The sequence below is a fragment of the Balaenoptera acutorostrata genome, chromosome 20 (assembly GCF_949987535.1).
Source record: "Balaenoptera acutorostrata chromosome 20, mBalAcu1.1, whole genome shotgun sequence".
Classification (NCBI taxonomy): domain Eukaryota; kingdom Metazoa; phylum Chordata; class Mammalia; order Artiodactyla; family Balaenopteridae; genus Balaenoptera; species Balaenoptera acutorostrata.
This window is the reverse complement of record NC_080083.1, coordinates 62,530,987-62,548,282: the sequence shown is the minus strand read 5'-3', so window position 1 is coordinate 62,548,282 and position 17,296 is coordinate 62,530,987. Positions and strand designations below refer to the sequence as shown.

General features: G+C 47.2%; 1 long non-coding RNA gene across 1 annotated transcript in view; it reads right to left on the bottom strand.

The window, feature by feature from the left end:
• Positions 1–349: 349 nt before the first annotated feature.
• LOC130705952 (uncharacterized) overlaps positions 350–17,296 on the bottom strand; it is a 29,977-nt gene continuing 13,030 nt past the window's right edge. The window contains exons 2-3 of the long non-coding RNA XR_009006350.1: positions 6,294–6,346; positions 350–1,245 (exon numbers count right to left, since the gene is read on the bottom strand). This is a non-coding gene — a long non-coding RNA (uncharacterized LOC130705952). The remainder of the gene's footprint in view (positions 1,246–6,293; positions 6,347–17,296) is intronic.

Genomic DNA, 17,296 nt, shown 5'->3' with positions numbered 1-17,296 from the left:
GCTCTGGATATGAAGTCCTTATTAGATATATGATTTGCAAATATTTTCTCCCATTCAGTGGGTTGTCTTTTCACTTTTTTGATCGTGTCCTTTGAAGCAATTAATTTTGATGAAGTTCAATTTATCCGTTTTGGGGGGATTTCTTTGCCTTTAGTGTTATATCTAAGAAGCTGTTGCCCAATCCAAGGCCATAAAGACTTACACCTATGTTTTCTTCTAAAAGTTTTAGCTCTTACATTTAGGTCTATGACCATGCTGAGGTAATTCGCGTATATGGTATGAGGGAAGGGTCCGACTTCATTGTTTTGCATGTGGATGTCCCATTGTACCAGCACCATTGGTTGAAAAGACTATTCATTCCCCACCAAATTGTCTTGACACATTTGTCTAAAATCAATTGATCATAAGTATACGGATTTATTTCTAGACTCTCAATTCTATTCCATTGATCCACAGGTCTATCCTCATGCCAGGACCAAGCAGTCCTGATTCCTATAGCTTTGTATACATTTTTGATTACTGTAGCTTACTCTATGTTTTGAAATCGAGAAAGTATGAGTCTTCCAACTTAGGTCTATTTTTATTTTATTTTATTTATTTATTTTAAAATTTTATTTATTTATTATTTATTTATTTTTGGCTGCGTTGGGTCTTCGTTGCTGCGCACGGGCTTTCTCTAGTTGCGGCGAGCGGGGGCTACTCTTCGTTGCGGTGTGCGGGCTTCTCACTGCGGTGGCTTCTCTTGTTGTGGAGCACAGGCTCTAGGCGCACGGGCTCAGTAGTTGTGGCACGTGGGCTCAGTAGTTGTGGCTCACGGGCTCTAGAGCGCAGACTCAGTAGTTGCGGCGCACGGGCTCAGCTGCTCTGTAGCATGTGGGATCTTCCCGGACCAGGGCTCAAACCTGTGTCCCCTGCATTGGCAGGCAGATTCTTAACCACTGAGCTACCAGGGAAGCCCCTAGGTCTACTTTTTAAAGATTGTTTTGTCTATCAAGCCCCTGACCTCAGCCACCTTTACCGACCACGCAGGGTAAGAAAACCAAGAGCCACCTCCTTGCCCCAACCTCAAACCAAATCCTATTCAGTTGCCTTGACAAGCCCAGGCCAGCCAGACACATGGTCCCCTTTCCAAACTGACAAGCGTGGTGCGTTTGCGCTGGATCACCGTGGGCCAAGGGGGTGACGAGCCAAGTCTTGAAGCCTCGTCACTTTTCTGATATGAATCCTTCCAGGCTTTGAATTTGTCTGTAACAAAAAAAAAATAAAAGGAAAATACGTTGCCAAAATCCAGGCATCTCGTGTCTCATTTATATCTTGCCTCTGCAGTGTAAGAGCTGCCCAGAAAGCCCACCTCTACCCCCTTCCTTCCTTCCCCTCCTCCCCTTTTCCCACTACTCCCCCCCCACCACCACCCTTTTGAGCTGGGTTGAGTCAGCCTCGCCTGGGTCCCGCCCCTGCGGTCTCCGGCCCAAGCTGCCCGCCACCCCCTGGGCAGTTCCTTGGCAGAGATTTGAAACGTTTCTATTGAAATGACATTTGAACAAACGCGGAGGGGTTCAGTTGTACTTCAATCAAATTCCGTCAGATCCAGTTGGGAGCCGGGTCCCTGTGGACAGTGCACACGGAGTTCCCTCTGTTTTCTGATTTGAATTGCTTTGTTCTTGGTCCAGGAAGGGGGAAAGAGGGGGATGCATTTGGCCTAAAATGAAACATTTCCCTTTTAAGTCAAAAACTTGAACGTGGCTTGAAGGAGAGAGTTTAAGCTCCATAATCCCCGGTCCTGAGCAAAGCAGTAACAAGCCTGCCGTTTCCTTTCTGAAGGAGGGGAGTGAGGGCAACAGCTACTGGGTAGAGCAGCCTGGCATCCCCGCGAGCCTGCCCGGAGTGGCATTTCACATGCTCCCAGGGCCACCGCTCAGAAATCGTGTCCCGCAAGGCGGCTGGGCCTGTTTCCTTTCCCAGTCTAGGCAGAGATGCTCTGTGTTTCAACTGCTGGGGGAAAGAACCCCAAGGCAGCTTTCCTGTGGCTCCCAGCTCTTTTTTTTCCACTTTTGCTGCCTGGGCGGGTTCCCCCCGCCCCTCGCTGCACCATCACAACAGCAGCGGCCACTGGTCTTTAACCAGCCCTGTTGCCTGTAACCAGCAGCGGTTCTGTCACAGTCTTTCTTCTCTCCCCGCCCACCAGCCATCAGCAAATGATGAAGTCATGAGGGAGTGGAGTGGGTGTCAGGTCTTTGGGTACCAAAAGTTTGGTTGTTCTCACCCCAGACGTGAGAAAATCAGGCCAGATAACCCTCTGAATTATCATCCATTTTGAAAACCATTTGAATCATCATAGAATAGCCTCAAAGGGATGTGAGCAAGTATCTAGTTAGATTTTCTCATTTTTCTAATGAAAAAGAGGGCATCTGACTGAGTCCCAGCCTCCAGGCATGGAAGGCTTATTTGACTGTGACTTAGTGCCTCAAGCCCTCTCCCTCGTAACACCTTGTGCCGGTTATTTACTTTTTAATTTTATTATTTTAATTTAATTTTTATCTTATATTGGAGTACAATTGATTTACAATGTTATGTTAGTTTCAGGTGTACAGCAAAATGATTCAGTTATACATATACATATATATCCATTCTTTTTCAGGTTCTTTTCCCATATAGGTTATTACAGAATACTGAGTAGAGTTCCCTGTGCTATACAATAGGATCTTGTTGTTTATCTATTTTATATATAGTAGTGTGTATATGTTAATCCCAAACTCCTAATTTATCCCTCCCCTAACTTTCCCTTTTGGTAACCATAAGTCTGTTTTCTATGTCTGTGAGTCTATTTCTGTTTTGTAAATAAGTTCATTTGCATCATTTTTTTTAGATTCCACATATAAGTGAGATCATATGATATTTGTCTTTCTCTGTCTGACTTACTTTCTTGTGCCAGTTATTTAAACTCAATATTTGTTTAATTAATGGGCAAATGCAGAGATGGATGGATGGATAGATGAATGGGTGGATGGAGATGCTATCAGACCAGCAGATGCTTTCTCTCCTGCCCAGGGTTCCATGTCACAATAGACATGATCAGGTTCAGAAACACAGCAGAACCAACCCAATGTGACCCATCTTTCTTTAGCCATCCAAGTCTCACTTAGCTGTAGGTTCATTTCTTTCAGGCCCAGCCTTGCCTCTGTTTTGTCCATTCCGGAGGAGGAGGAAGTGATTTGATTTCCGTGGAACCTCGAATCTTTTTTCCAAGGAGCACCTTGCAAACTTCTGATCCAATTTCTTCATGTTAATACTTATGTACAAAGCTCACTATGTTAATCGAACACTTTGGGTTACAAGTGCCAGAAACTCAATCCAACCCGGCTTAAGGCCTGAGGGGAATTATTGGTGTATGTAAACCAAAACTCCAGAGGTGGATTTGCCTCTGCCTATAGCTGAAACCAGGTCCATAAACGACGTGATCAGAAATCTTTCTCTCTCTTCATCCCTCAGCCTTGCTTTCCTCAGTTCCAGCTTCCTTCTTAGGCAGGTTCTTACACACGGAGCCTTCAAAAAGATGCTGCCCAAGTAGCTCCAAGCCTGCTTGGTCCTTAGAGCCAATGATCACAGTGAAAAGAGTAGGACTCGCCCAGTAGTTCTAGCTAAGTTCCCAGGGCTGACTCTGCTAGGCCTGCCTTGGGTCCCTTGACTGTTCCTGAACCAATCACTGTGATGGCGGCGGGGTGGGAAATGGAATAAACGCTCTGATTGGTCAGGCCAGGTTAAGCAGCTGAGGCTGAGGACAAGCAGAATGGAAAGGTGGCTTCTATGTCCAGAGGGAGAGATGTGGAGAACACAGAAATGCCACCTGGCCGCTACACCCACTCACCTGCTCTGTCTCAGGCTGCAGCTGTAATTTTCTCCGCTTCTCCCTCCGATACGTTTACCTTCATGAAAGCCCTAGGACTTGTGAAGTAGTTCTGGGGCCCAGGGTAAAGGATTCTGCCCAATGGCATTTTCCAAAGATGGCTGCAATAATGTCTTCTTTCCCCACATGCTCTTCTAGAACCTTGGCATCCCCCTGCCCTTGAACCAGGGTGGGCCTGAGGGCTGCCTGACCAGTTGAGGATGTAGAAGTGACACCATGTGATGTCAAAGGCTAAGTCATAGAAATGCCGTGCAGTTCTGCCTTGTTCTTTTGGGGTGTTCCTTCTCTTCTCTCCCTCACCCCACACTTCTCTAACACATCCATTTACACTGCGGGGTTCACCTCAAAAATTTCCTCCCCAAGAAGCTTTCCGTGATCTGTCCCACCTTCGACACCCGCCTCCCTTCTCCACATCCTCAGTCCTCTGTACGTCTGGGATGTGTCCTGCTCCCAGGTGTACAGTGCCTGACAGCGGCTGAAGGGATCTGATTGTCCTGCCTAAGAAAAAACCCAGGGGGAGGGGGTTCTGGGATTGGCACAGCATTTCTACGAGGCCCTCTAGGAATCAGGTTCTCTCTTTCCATGTTGAGAAACTCAGCATTTGACTTTTCATCCTTGGTTTGATCCCAATCTAGCTGCTACCTCTCCAAATGCCGTCTCTATACACGACCATTCTCAAGTCAAAAAGATGCGCGAGGGCTTTCCTGGTGGCGCAGTGGTTGAGAGTCTGCCTGCCAATGAGGGGGAAGCAGGTTGGAGCCCTGGTCTGGGAGGATCCCACATGCCGCGGAGCGACTAGGCCCGTGAGCCACAATTACTGAGCCTGCGCGTCTGGAGTCTGTGCTCCGCAACAAGAGAGGCCGCGATAGTGAGAGGCCCGCGCACCGCGATGAAGAGTGGCCCCCGCTTGCCACAACTAGAGAAAGCCTTAGCACAGAAACGAAGACCCAACACAGCCATAATTAAATAAATTAAAAAAAAAAAATGTCATGTTAAAAAAAAAAAAAAAGATGCGCGAGGTCTCCCCACGAAATTCTCCTAGTGTCTCATTGGCCAAATCTGGTCACATGACCACACCCTAAGCCAATCCGTAGAACTGGGGATTACACTTGGCTTCATCCAATCACGGTTTCTCCCTTGGGTCTGAGAGGGGCCCATCTGTCCCGACCATGTGGTCACAACAGAGTTTTTTGTCTGTTATCACTTAATGTGAGACAAATATCACTATCTTCTGGCTGGACTGAGTTTTTCAAGGATAAGAACAATATCTTATTTAACCCTTTGTTCGGAGCAGCACACTCAGGGCCTGATATTTTAAGGAACTCAATGAATATTGCCTGAATATAGACCAAGTTCATCTTGGAGTCAAATCCCTTGTGAATCCCATCTTCTTATTACTCCCGGCTACTCAGGGGGGCCCCTCTGAGGCACCTGGGGAACTAGTTTTTGTCTTCTCAGCATTGCTCCCTACTTGCAGCTTCTCACGAAAAATGCCAATTCCCTGGTTGCTGGGATGGACACGTTTGCTAGGATGGTCTAATCATAGACCCCATACAATGGTGATGAACGGGACCCCAGAGCTACCAGCAGCCATGCTCTCTGCTTGAGAGAAAGGAGGTGCCCCCCCAGGAAGAAGCAGACATGGGAGCAGAGTGAGAGTCTGTGACTCTGAGGTCCTCAGAGCTGCCCTGTTACCCGCTCGGTATCCTTCGAATCAAGACCCACTTTCCCTTAAGCTGGTTCGAGTTGGCTTCTGTCACTTACAATGCTGACTAATACAGCCCCCTACCTAGACTTGGCCTCCTCCGCAGGGCTCAGTTCTTTGAAAACCGGTAGGTCAGCTTTGTTCACTGATGTGTCTAGTTCCCAGAAAGGTGCCCGAGCCATTGCAAGGATGCCATAGAATGAATGATGACAATACGACAGAGGTGGGTTCAAATCCCAGATCTACCGTTTATAAGATGCAAATTACAGGAGCCACTGAAATGTACTGGAATTTAACCCCCTCCTTTTTAAAATGGAAATAACGCACTGTCTGTTTCCCACCTGTAACTGTTATTAGAAATAACATAAACATATATGGAAAGTCTCCCAGCCTCAAGGGCCTCACAAGAATTCTTTCTGCCACGTCTTTCTCCCTGTGGGCCCAGCTGATCTGACTAACTGGAACAGCATCTATGCCTCATGATGTCTTGGCCTGCGGGAGAAGCATCTGTGTGTATCGGATCTTCTACCACCGTCTCCTTCCAAGCAGCGTGGTCAGAAGTGGTACCTATGCATGTGTTGCTGTGTTTTGAACCAACTGATGCTGGCACAGCCAACTGACATGAGCAGTGGTCTTGGCTGGCCAGTGGCCCTTGCGGTGCTTTGGTGGAAGAGCTCTACTCACCAGGAGTGACGTACAGTGGCCGTCCAATCAGATTCTCTCACTGAAAAATGAGGCTTGTAGAGAAAAAGAGAGAGAGGTGTGATTATGGGGTGGGGGAAGCCACTGAAAGACACACAGAGAGAAGAAGACAGGAGATGTCATAGATGGTCTGAGACTTAGAAGCTTAACATGGCAACATCCAGGAAACGGGAAGAAAGAAATCTGATGCCACTATGTCAATAGCAGCAGGGACCTACTGGCCAGGCAGCTAACAGATGTCTTCTGCTCAAAGGGCAATAGTATGACCAAGTCACTCTGCTGGATGACTGGCGTTGCCATGGAAATACCCTAACTCTTGAAATGCCCTATTGAAGAACCTGGCTATCAGAATCCCATAACTCCTGTTATGGTATAAGACGTTCCCGTTCTTTGTGGGGCGTGGCTATGCAGCTGCTAAGATGTTTGCTGTCTCTCTAGATTCCCTGGGTCCCCTTATCATAAACCCCATTAACACAGCCTGAACGTACCCCTGTTCCAAACAGTTTAAAAGAACCTCTCATACCTTTCTCTCCGCCTAACACGTGCAGGTCTTCCCTCAAAAGAAAGTTTGATGTAGACATTTCAGGCATTAGTGAAAAGACTAGTCGGTACATATATTTTAAGTAAGGAAACATAAAAAAATCATACCACACAGACCCCAGTGTTCAACTTATCAACAGAACCAGAATTATACCACAAAGGACTGTAGTAATTAGTCTTTAAAATAGCACTCTCTACAAAAGACTTGAACAGGACTTCACAAAAAAAAAAAAAAAAAAAAGGATACCCAAATGGCCAATAAACACGTGAAGAGGTATTCAGGTACTCAGCTTCAAGAAGGCAATGACATACCACTACGTGCCCATCGAAATAGAAAATACCAAGTGTTGGCAAAGAAGCAGAGCACGAGAAACTCTTACTCACTGTGAGGATGGGACGTAACCTGGTACAACCACTTTGGAAAACTGTTTGGTGGGATCTACCAAAGCGGAACACACATAGACCCTGTGACCCAACAATTCCACTCCTAGGTATGTGCCCCAAAGAAACACATTCACCGAACAACATGAAAAAAATCAGAAACAATCAAATGCCCATCGGCAGGAGAATGGGTAAAATCTACTGTGTAGACTCACAGTTGATAAATGTAGTTACTCGGTGGATACTGTATGTCAATGAGCTTGAACAAATTTTAGATAAACATCATGGGCAAATCTCATAAACATACTGTGTGATCCATTTATATAATGTTCAGAAAGTTCCATCCACATAAAGTTTAAATCAGGCAAAACTAACCTAAGGTGTTAGAAGTCAGGGTGGTTATTATTGTCATCAAGGGGCAGGAAACTGGAAGGGGTACCAGGGAGGCTCCTGGGGTTCTTGAAATGCCTGTGAAAATCCATCAAGCTGTACCCTGGTTCGCTGTATGAGCCTCTCTATTTATGTCAGACTTCAATGAGAATGTACCTTAAAAAAGAAAAAGACCGCCTGGCTCAAAAATTACACTGAATAGATCAATGTTGATGTGATTCATGTGCCTTTGTCTTTCAAAAACAGTTCAATTCTTTCAAAAACGATTCTTTCATTGTTGCATCAATATAATTCATCATGGCAAGCTTTCCTTTCACACTGTACAGACAGCTGTGTCCCAGGCCCCATGCTGGCCGGTCCTTTGTGTGGACTCATCTTGTTTATTGGCAAGGCCAGCTCTGCTCAGCACCTGTGCTCGCTTGGAACCTCTAACCCCATCCCAGATGCTTTGGCTAATTTTGCGTTCGGCAGGAAAAAAAGTTGTCTGATAGACCACAGGGTAAGATGGAAAGAGCAGAGAACCAGATCTGCTTCTGTGGGGCCAGATCTGGACGATTGACACATTTCTGCCGCTTCAGGTAAGTTGCTTAACCTCTCTGAGCCTCAAGTTGCTCACCTGTAAAATGTGATCATGGCAGTTGTGAGGAATGAATGGGGTGATGTAAAGTAGCCAGCCCCATGCCCGGCATATTGAACTTCCTGAGTAAATGTGAACTCTTACTGTTGTTGTTGGAAAAGGATCTGAAATAAGTTTTTTTCTAATTTCAAAATTAAGGATGTTCTATTGCCAAACACATGAAAACCACAGGAACGCACCCAGAAGGAGACAGAAATCGCTCAGCGATAAACCCCGAATCGTAATTCTGTGGTGTGTCCTCTTACTCCGTTCCTGTCCATACACCCTGGTCCCCAGCTTCAGGTGGGCAAGAAATAGATGTTGATTTCCTCTAGTTCAGCTTGAATTCTGTTATGAGCCCACCTCCTTGCAGGCAGGAATTCACCTCATCAGTTCAACCCCCTTCTTTTCGCTGGAGTCGTATCCAAATTCTCAGGGTGGGTGGAGGAGAGAAGGAGGAGGAACTGGGGGTGGGGGGATCTGGTCCACGGCTCTGGGCATCCATCTATGTGGTTTGCTGCCCACTGCCCCTCACTCCCATCTGCAGGCCCCGCAGGTCCCCTGGAGCTGGGGGCAAGCCGGGGCCTGCCACAGAGGCGGTCTGAGGCCCCATCACAGGATCCTCTCCACAAAGCACCCTCTCTCTGGGGTCAAAGGCCTCAGGGGAATTGCCTCCGACGCCCTTGGTTCTCAGAGCCTTTGAAGGTTCCTCCACCTCCATGCAGCCCCCCGGAAGGCTCGGCCTAAGAGATGAGCAAGGCTCAGGACTTTTTCTTTTTTTCCTTTTTTTTTTTTTTTTTGGCCGTGCCTCACAGCGGGACCTTAGTTCCCCCACCAGGGATCGAACCCGTGCCCACGGCAGGGGAAGCGCAGAGTCTTAACCACTGGACCACTGCGGAAGTCCCAGGACTTTTTCTCAGGAACCCTCCAGCCTCTAAACTCTCAGCCTCTCTCCCTCTACCCCCTCTCCAGCAACGCTCTGTCCCTCCTCACCCCTCCAATCTTAACCCCAGAGGACATTTTCTGGGGTGGAGCTGGGGGAAAGTTTATCCATCATGCCTTCTGTTGTGGCAGCCCTCAAGACCTTTCTGTTTGTCAAGCCCCAAACCCTGAGACTCTCCTTTTCCACTGCTTCCTGTTTTACATCCCTTCCCCGAGGCAATAAGCACCAAAGAGCTGAACTTTAATTCCGAGATAGTGGTCTGGGAGGAAGTTCAGCAAAGGGTAAAAGGAAATGGACATACAGAAATACCCCTTAATGTTGAAAAGATATTGTCTACACACACACATGTGCGCGCACACACGCACCCCAGGAGGACGCAGCTTTGTGGCCCAATTCTTCCATGGAGCGATGCCTTGTGGACCCAGGCCCGTGTCATGATGGCATTTTTGTTGACTTCATGCCGCGCCATTGTCTGCGGTGCGGTCACTTACCTTAGTGCACCCAGCGTTGGAGAAACTCATGACACGTCTTCCTTGAGTTGTGATGGGCTTACATCCCAATAAACCCACTGTAAATTGAAAACACCTTAAGTCGGAAATGCATTTAAATCACCTCACCTACCAAACGTCATAGCTTAGCCCGGCCCGCCTTAACAGTGCTCAGAACACTTAACGTTAGCCTGGGCAAAATCATCCAACACAAAGCCTGTTTTATAATGAAGTGTTGAAGCTGCCTCTGCACAGACAGCATCAAAAGAGGATCGGGGGCTTCCCTGGTGGCGCAGTGGTTGAGAATCTGCCTGCCAATGCAGGGTACACGGGCTCGAGCCCTGGTCCGGGAAGATCCCACATGCCGCGGAGCAACTAGGCCCGTGCACCACAACTACTGAGCCTGCGCGTCTGGAGCCTGTGCTCCGCAACAAGAGAGGCCGCGATAGTGAGAGGCCCACGCACCGCGATGAAGAGTGGCCCCCGCTCGCCGCAACTAGAGAAAGCCCTCGCACAGAAACGAAGACCCAACACAGCCAAAAATAAATAAATAAATAAATAAATTTATTTTAAAAAAAAGAGGATCGGACCTCATATCGCCAGCCCAGGAAAAGATCCAAATTCGCACCACCTTAAAGTTGAGAAATCATAAGTCAAACCACTGTTAAGTCGGGGACTGTCTGAATCTGCAAATCTTTTTTTTTTTTTTTTTTTTTTTAAATGTCAGCTTCTCTGACAAATGCTTTTTTTTTTTTTAATTTTTATTTATTTATATTTATTTTTGGCTGTGTTGGGTCTTCGTTTCTGTGCGAGGGCTTTCTCTAGTTGTGGCAAGCAGGGGCCACTCTTCATCGCGGTGCGCGGGCCTCTCACTGTCGCGGCCTCTCTTGTTGCGGAGCACAAGCTCCAGACGCGCAGGCTCAGTAGTTGTGGCTCACGGGCCTAGTTGCTCCGCGGCATGTGGGATCTTCCCAGACCAGGGCTCGAACCCGTGTCTCCTGCATTGGCAGGCAGATTCTCAACCGCTGCGCCACCAGGGAAGCCCTGCAAATCTTTATTACCGTAAATAACATTGCCACGCACGTCCCATGGGCAGGCCACTCTCAGCTGTGGGTTCTAAGACAAGGGTCATTATCTCTCTAAGCCTTAGTGTCTTGATTTATAAAACACTGGCACTACCTCACAGAGTCGTTGGAAGAATTAAATAAGATAGTAGATGTAGGGCTTCCCTGGTGGCGCAGTGGTTGAGAATCTGCCTGCCAATGCAGGGGACACGGGTTCGAGCCCTGGTCTGGGAGGATCCCACATGCCGCGGAGCAACTAGGCCCGTGAGCCACAATTGCTGAGCCTGTGCGTCTGGAGCCTGTGCTCAGCAACAAGAGAGGCCACGATAGTGAGAGGCCCGTGCACCGCGATGAAGAGTGGCCCCCGCTCGCCGCAACTGGGGAGGGCCCTCGCACAGAAACGAAGACCCAACACAGCCAAAAATAAATAAATAAATAAATAAATAAATTTATTTAAAAAAAAAGAGGATCGGACCTCATATCGCCAGCCCAGGAAAAGATCCAAATTCGCACCACCTTAAAGTTGAGAAATCATAAGTCAAACCACTGTTAAGTTGGGGACTGTCTGAATCTCCAAATCTTTATTACCGTAAATAACATTGCCACGCACGTCCCATGGGCAGGCCGCTCTCAGCTGTGGGTTCTAAGACAAGGGTCATTATCTCTCTAAGCCTTAGTGTCTTGATTTATAAAACACTGGCACTACCTCACAGAGTCGTTGGAAGAATTAAATAAGATAGTAGATGTAAAGGTGTAAAGTGCCCAGCAAAAACGTGTTCCTTCAAGGATGATGAAGATGGTGATGACAGTGATGGTGACAGTCACACAGCTTCTTACACATCTCTATTCTTCTCAGGATAAAAACCTAAAAACAAAACTGCTGGGCTAGAGGTTCCTTAAAAAACTGAAAATAGAGTTACCATATGATCCAGCAATCCCACTCCTGGGCATGTATCCATAGAAAACTCTAATTCAAAAAGACACATGCACTCCAGTGTTCACAGCAGCATTACTCACAATAGCCAAGACGTGGAAGCAACCTAAATGTCCATCAACAGAGGAATAAAGAAGATGTAGTATATAGATACAATGGAATATTACTCAGCCATAAAGAAGAATGAAATAATGCCTTTGCAGCAACATGGATGGACCTAGAGACTATCATACTAAGTGAAGTAAGTCAGACAGAGAAAGACAAATATCATATGATATCACTTATACGTGGAATCTAAAAAAAATGTTACAAATTAACTTATTTACAAAACAGAAATAGGTCCACATAGAAAACAAACTCATGGGGCTTCCCTGGTGGCGCAGTGGTTGAGAATCCGCCTGCCAATGCAGGGGACATGGGTTTGATATCTGGTCCAGGAAGATCCCAGGTGCCGCAGAGTGGCTAAGCCTGTGAGCCACAACTACTGAGCCCCCATGCCACAACTACTGAAGCCCGCACACCTAGAGCCCGTGCTCCACAATGAAGAGTAGCCCCTGCTCGCTGCAACTAGAGAAAGCCCGCGCACAGCAACGAAGACCCAACGCAGCCAAAAATAAATAAATAAATAAATTTTTAAAAAAGAAAACAAACTTAAGGTTACCAAAGGGGAAAGAGAGGGGAGGAGGGTTAGATTAGGAGTTTCAGATCAGCAGACACACACTACTATATGTAAAATAGATAAACAAGGGCCAAGAAAACAAAACCGCTGGGTTAAACGATAGGTACATTTTCTAAAATCTTCTGAGAACTATTTTGATTTACCCTCCATGGCCCTTGCCCAGAACCCCATTGCCAGCCTGGTGCACCTGTCTCCCACCTGTTGGGCGCGTTGACTGCAAAGGGCTCACAGCTGCACTGTCATTTGGAGCGTCACCCTTGGCCTATGGGAGCCACCCACCTGAGAAGTGCCTGGCATGTTAGCCCGCCCCCAGGGCAGGCCACAGCCAGTGGCTGACTGACACAGGCTGCAAAGGCCAGCTCCCTGGCCTCAAGGTGGGTCAACCCGTGGTCCATTCTTGCTCCCAAGCTCCCCACGGGATCAGGTTAAGACCGGACTTCAGCTGAACCACATCGCGGCTGAGTTTCTTCCTCTAGCCCGCTTCCTTCACTTCCTTAAAGGCTTTTCTCCCAAGAGCCTTCCTCGATCAGTAGATCATTTCCCTGGGAATCCCTTCCACAGAATCCACCTTGAAACACCCATCCAATAGCAGTGGGGGGCGTCAGGTGGGAGGTCTTAGGTGCATTGTGTGGTTGTCACTCTTTAAAGCGCGTGACCACACAGCTAGGCAGCACGAGCGTGTGTGCTGGTAGAATGGGGGTCTCCATCCCAGGACATCCTGCTCTGAATGGACGCATCTCCCCAAACACACGTGCACGGGCTGCCCTCACCCAGCGAGCCAGTGAGTCTCGAGGCGAAGTAGGAGCAGACAAGCCGTGCAATAACAAACAAGCCAGCACTATGAGAAGGCGGCATGGAGCTTCCCTGCCCTTCACGGAGAGAGGCCGAGGAAGCCGGCACACAGAACCTGGGGGTCCAGGAGCGGTGAGGGGGTGGGCAGGCTGAGGCAGCTGAGACAAAGTCCAGAATGGGGCCAAGGTGAAAAACGGGCACTGTGACCTCGTTCAAGTACATCCGTGCAACAAAGATGCTCATTGAATAAGCAAACCACCTGATGCTTGCATGGTAGGAAAAATATTAATAAAACACCCGGCACTGCCTTTGGGTTGATCAGCCAATATCTTTATTCTCTCTCTCTGTCTCTCTCTCTGTCTCTCTCTGTGTCTGTCTCTGTCTCTCTGTCTCGGTTTCTCTCTCTGTCTCTCTCTGTCTCGGTCTCTCTCTCTCTGTCTCTCTCTGTCTCTCTCTGTCTCTCTCTCTCTGTCTCTCTCTGTGTCTGTCTCTCTCTGTGTCTGTCTCTGTCTCTCTGTCTCGGTTTCTCTCTCTCTCTGTCTCTGTCTCTCTCTCTGTCTCCGTTTCTCTCTCTGTCTCTCTCTGTCTCTCTCAGTCTCTGTCTCTCTGTCTCGGTTTCTCTCTCTCTCTCTCTCTGTCTCTGTCTCTATCTCTCTCTGTCTCGGTCTCTCTCTCTCTGTCTCTCTCTCTCTGTCTCTCTCTCTGTCTCTCTCTGTCTCGGTCTCTCTGTCTCTGTCTCTGTCTCTCTCCCCCTCGATGACTGAAGTACCCACTCTGTACGGCCTTTTGCTCAATCCACACTGGTAATAGTGACAAGACTTTGATGTGCTCCTCATTCAACAGAATGTTGTTTAGTTCAAAGTGAGGAACAGAGGCAATTCTTTGCTTTTAAATTATTAGCTCCCTAAGTCTTCTGTAATGATGTAGTTTGACTGAAGTGTGCAGTTTATTAACTACATAAAGACGACATTATCAGAGCGGAGAAAGGCGGCTGCGAGCTCTGCCATTCAGCCCAGCAGCAGGGGTTCTAGGTGCTTTGATCTCAATCAATGCTAAATGTCTTTGTGAGATAGAGAGCGAGCTGAAATTATCTTTGGCATGGCGGCAGCATCAATTATTCAAGTCCTTTTCCTTATGAATTAAAGTGTTCTTCAATTTCCACCCCATTTGTGGGTTTGGGGCATTTTTTTTTCTTTTATTGTTGTTTTTCCAGTCAGGAAAGGCCCTTGGAATAAACCTCCAAGCGTTTGCTAATCATACTCCAGCTGACCTTTGAAAATCCACGTCTCCTCCTCCTCCTCCTTACTAATTGCTTTCCCCACCCTCACTCAGAGCCCTGGTCCTCTTCAAGGTGACCCGAAGGACTGCAGAGAAAACAGGGGCATTGTTTCTATCTGGCTTCGTGCCAGGATGGTCAGCAGAGGCCAATGAAGTAGCCCCTTGACAAGAAGTGTTGGTTTGAAATCTGATGAAATGGAGGCGTCCCCAGGCTGTTAGAACACCGCCCCCCAGCTGACCTCAGCTGCCCGCTGTACCCCCCAAGGAAGAGGTCAGCTATCAAACCACCCTTCTGATCAAGACCCAGTTCCTTTGAATACACCCGCCCTCTGGGATGGTGATTTTTCCATCTCCAGGCTGAGACCCATGAGTGAGTCATCTAATCAATGTAGTGGATTGTGTCCAGCAGAACTGAAGAGAAAAGAAAAGGAAAGATCAGAATGCATTGGATGTATTAGGCTAAGTATTGTTCCTTGAAACTCTACTTCAGATCTGAGTGCCCTGGGTCAACTACCGCATCACCACCACCACTTCCTCACCAGAGAAACCCTGAGACAAGGATCTGGGGGCAAGTCGCTTATTTGGGGAGGGTGGTGATTCCAGAAAGTTCTGTGCTAGGCGGGGTAAATGAGAGAAGAAGGAAGAAAGCCAATGAACTGCATGTTAATTACTGGGCTGCCACCATGGGCCACTGGAGCTCCGTCCCTCTGGGGACATTCTGAGTTGTCCCACCAAAAATGAGGGAGCTGAAACCTTGGTCCACAAAGGCTTGTCCTCCATCGGTCAGGGTCTCGCCTGGGTATTAGCTCCCTGTCGCTTCTAGGATGCTCCACGCGTAGACCAAATATGTCCCCGTGGCCAGAGAACCCCTTCGGGCAGAGGGATGGGACAGAGTGCAGAGAAACTGTCTGTGAGGACGCTGGGGGAGACCAAGGGACTATACACGGAGCACAGCAGCATTTGCTCCACCATGTAAGATGTATTTTGTATCACGGATGGCAGTCAGAACAGTCTGAACATCCCTGCCCTAGAAGATAAAGGTAGGAGAGCCATCACCCATACCACTAGAGTATCCTTTAAGCCTTCTAGACTTTTCTTGAAAGCCCTGTATCAACTACATTCACTAACTTACTACATTTACCTGACAAGTTAGTGATGTTGGCACGGCAGAAGCCCATGGAGGTCAATGAGCCCAGCAGAGTGCTGGCCTGGAATGGCTACTCAACAAAGGGTGAGTTGAATTTGAAACCAGTTTATGAACCACGGTGGCGGGGGGGATCACTGAGCACCTACTGAATGCTCGACATGGCGCTTGGTGCTGTGGGCAATCAGGGCATTGAGGTACTGATGATCTGATCAGAAGACAAAGCTAAGCAAAAAGCGCCAGCTGGAAGACATCATGCAACCAGTCAAAGACCGAGTCAGGAAGTAGGACTTGCCCCTGCATGACGGTTGGGATCACGGTACCTGGGTATTTGGTCAAGCATTATTCTAAATGTTTCTGTGAAGGTGTTTGGGGATTAGATGAACATATAAACGAGTGGATTTTGAGTAAAGCAGATTGCCCTCTATAATGTGGGTAAGCCTCATCCAATCAAAGACCTCAGAAGAACAGACTGACCTCCCCCGAGCAAGAAGGAAATCTGCCAGAAGACAGCTTTGGGACTGAATCTGCAGCTCTCCCCAGCCTTCCTCCCCCATCAGATTTTAGACTCACCAAGGCTCCACTATCATGTGAGCCAATTCCTTAAGATCTCTCTCTCGATATCTATCTATCTATCTACCTACCTACATACCTATCTGTGTATCTCCTTTTGGTTCTGTTTCTCTGGAGAACACTGATTAATAACACCTAGATTCTCCCTTTTCACTCACCCCCAACCCCTCACAACCCGGTCACCAAACTCTTTGGTTTCACCTCTTTATTATCTCCAGAATCAATCCCTCTTTCCCACCCACACCATCCCATCCACGCCATCTTCTTACCCGGATCACTGCACTCTACACATAACCAGACTCTGTCTTCCCACCACCTTAGGGACCTGTGGCACATGTGTTAAATGTTGGCAGACTGGAAGCTGAGAACTTGACTTTGCCTAAGGTGACCTCAAGGGCTGAGCACAAAGGAGAAGAAGGCCAAGTAGGGGGCTGGAAGAGGAGAGAAGAGGGGTACATAAGATCCTCCTAGAGAAGGTACTGCTGGAAATGAGTCTTGGAAAAATGGATGACTGTTTACCAGGCAGGATGATAAACGAGTGTGAGAAATTTTCTGGAAGAAGGAAGTGGCATGATGGGTTTAGAGAACCAAACTCTATTTAAAGTGGTGTTTTTAAAAAATGTACGTTTAAAACTGTAGTACCCACAGTAGGCGAAATGGGTGCTCACATATTCTGCTGAGAGTATTTTCCTGGAAGGCAAATGACCAACAGGTATGAAGAGCATTCAAATTTTTCTGCTCACTTGACAAGCAATACTTGTAGGAATTTTTTGGTAAGAAACGCCTGTAAAAGTGAAAAATTAGAAATATCCCAAATAGCCAACAAAATGGGATTAGTTCAATAAATATGCTATATTCCCTACAATTGAATACAATCTGATTATTTAAAATGATGTTGAGATGAATATTTATTGTCATGGGAAAGTGTTCATGACAAATTAAGTGAAAAAAGTAGGTATTAAACTGGGTGAAAGGTACATGGGAACTCTCTGTGCTACTTCACGACTTTTCTGTAAATCTAAAACTATTCTCAAATGTAAAAGTTTGTCTAAATATCTTAAAAACCAGATATTTACAGTCCTGTCTTATTTGTACTGATATTTGACATACACACTGAAGAATATATTTGAAGGTGATCATAGTGGTTATTCTGTGTGGTAGGA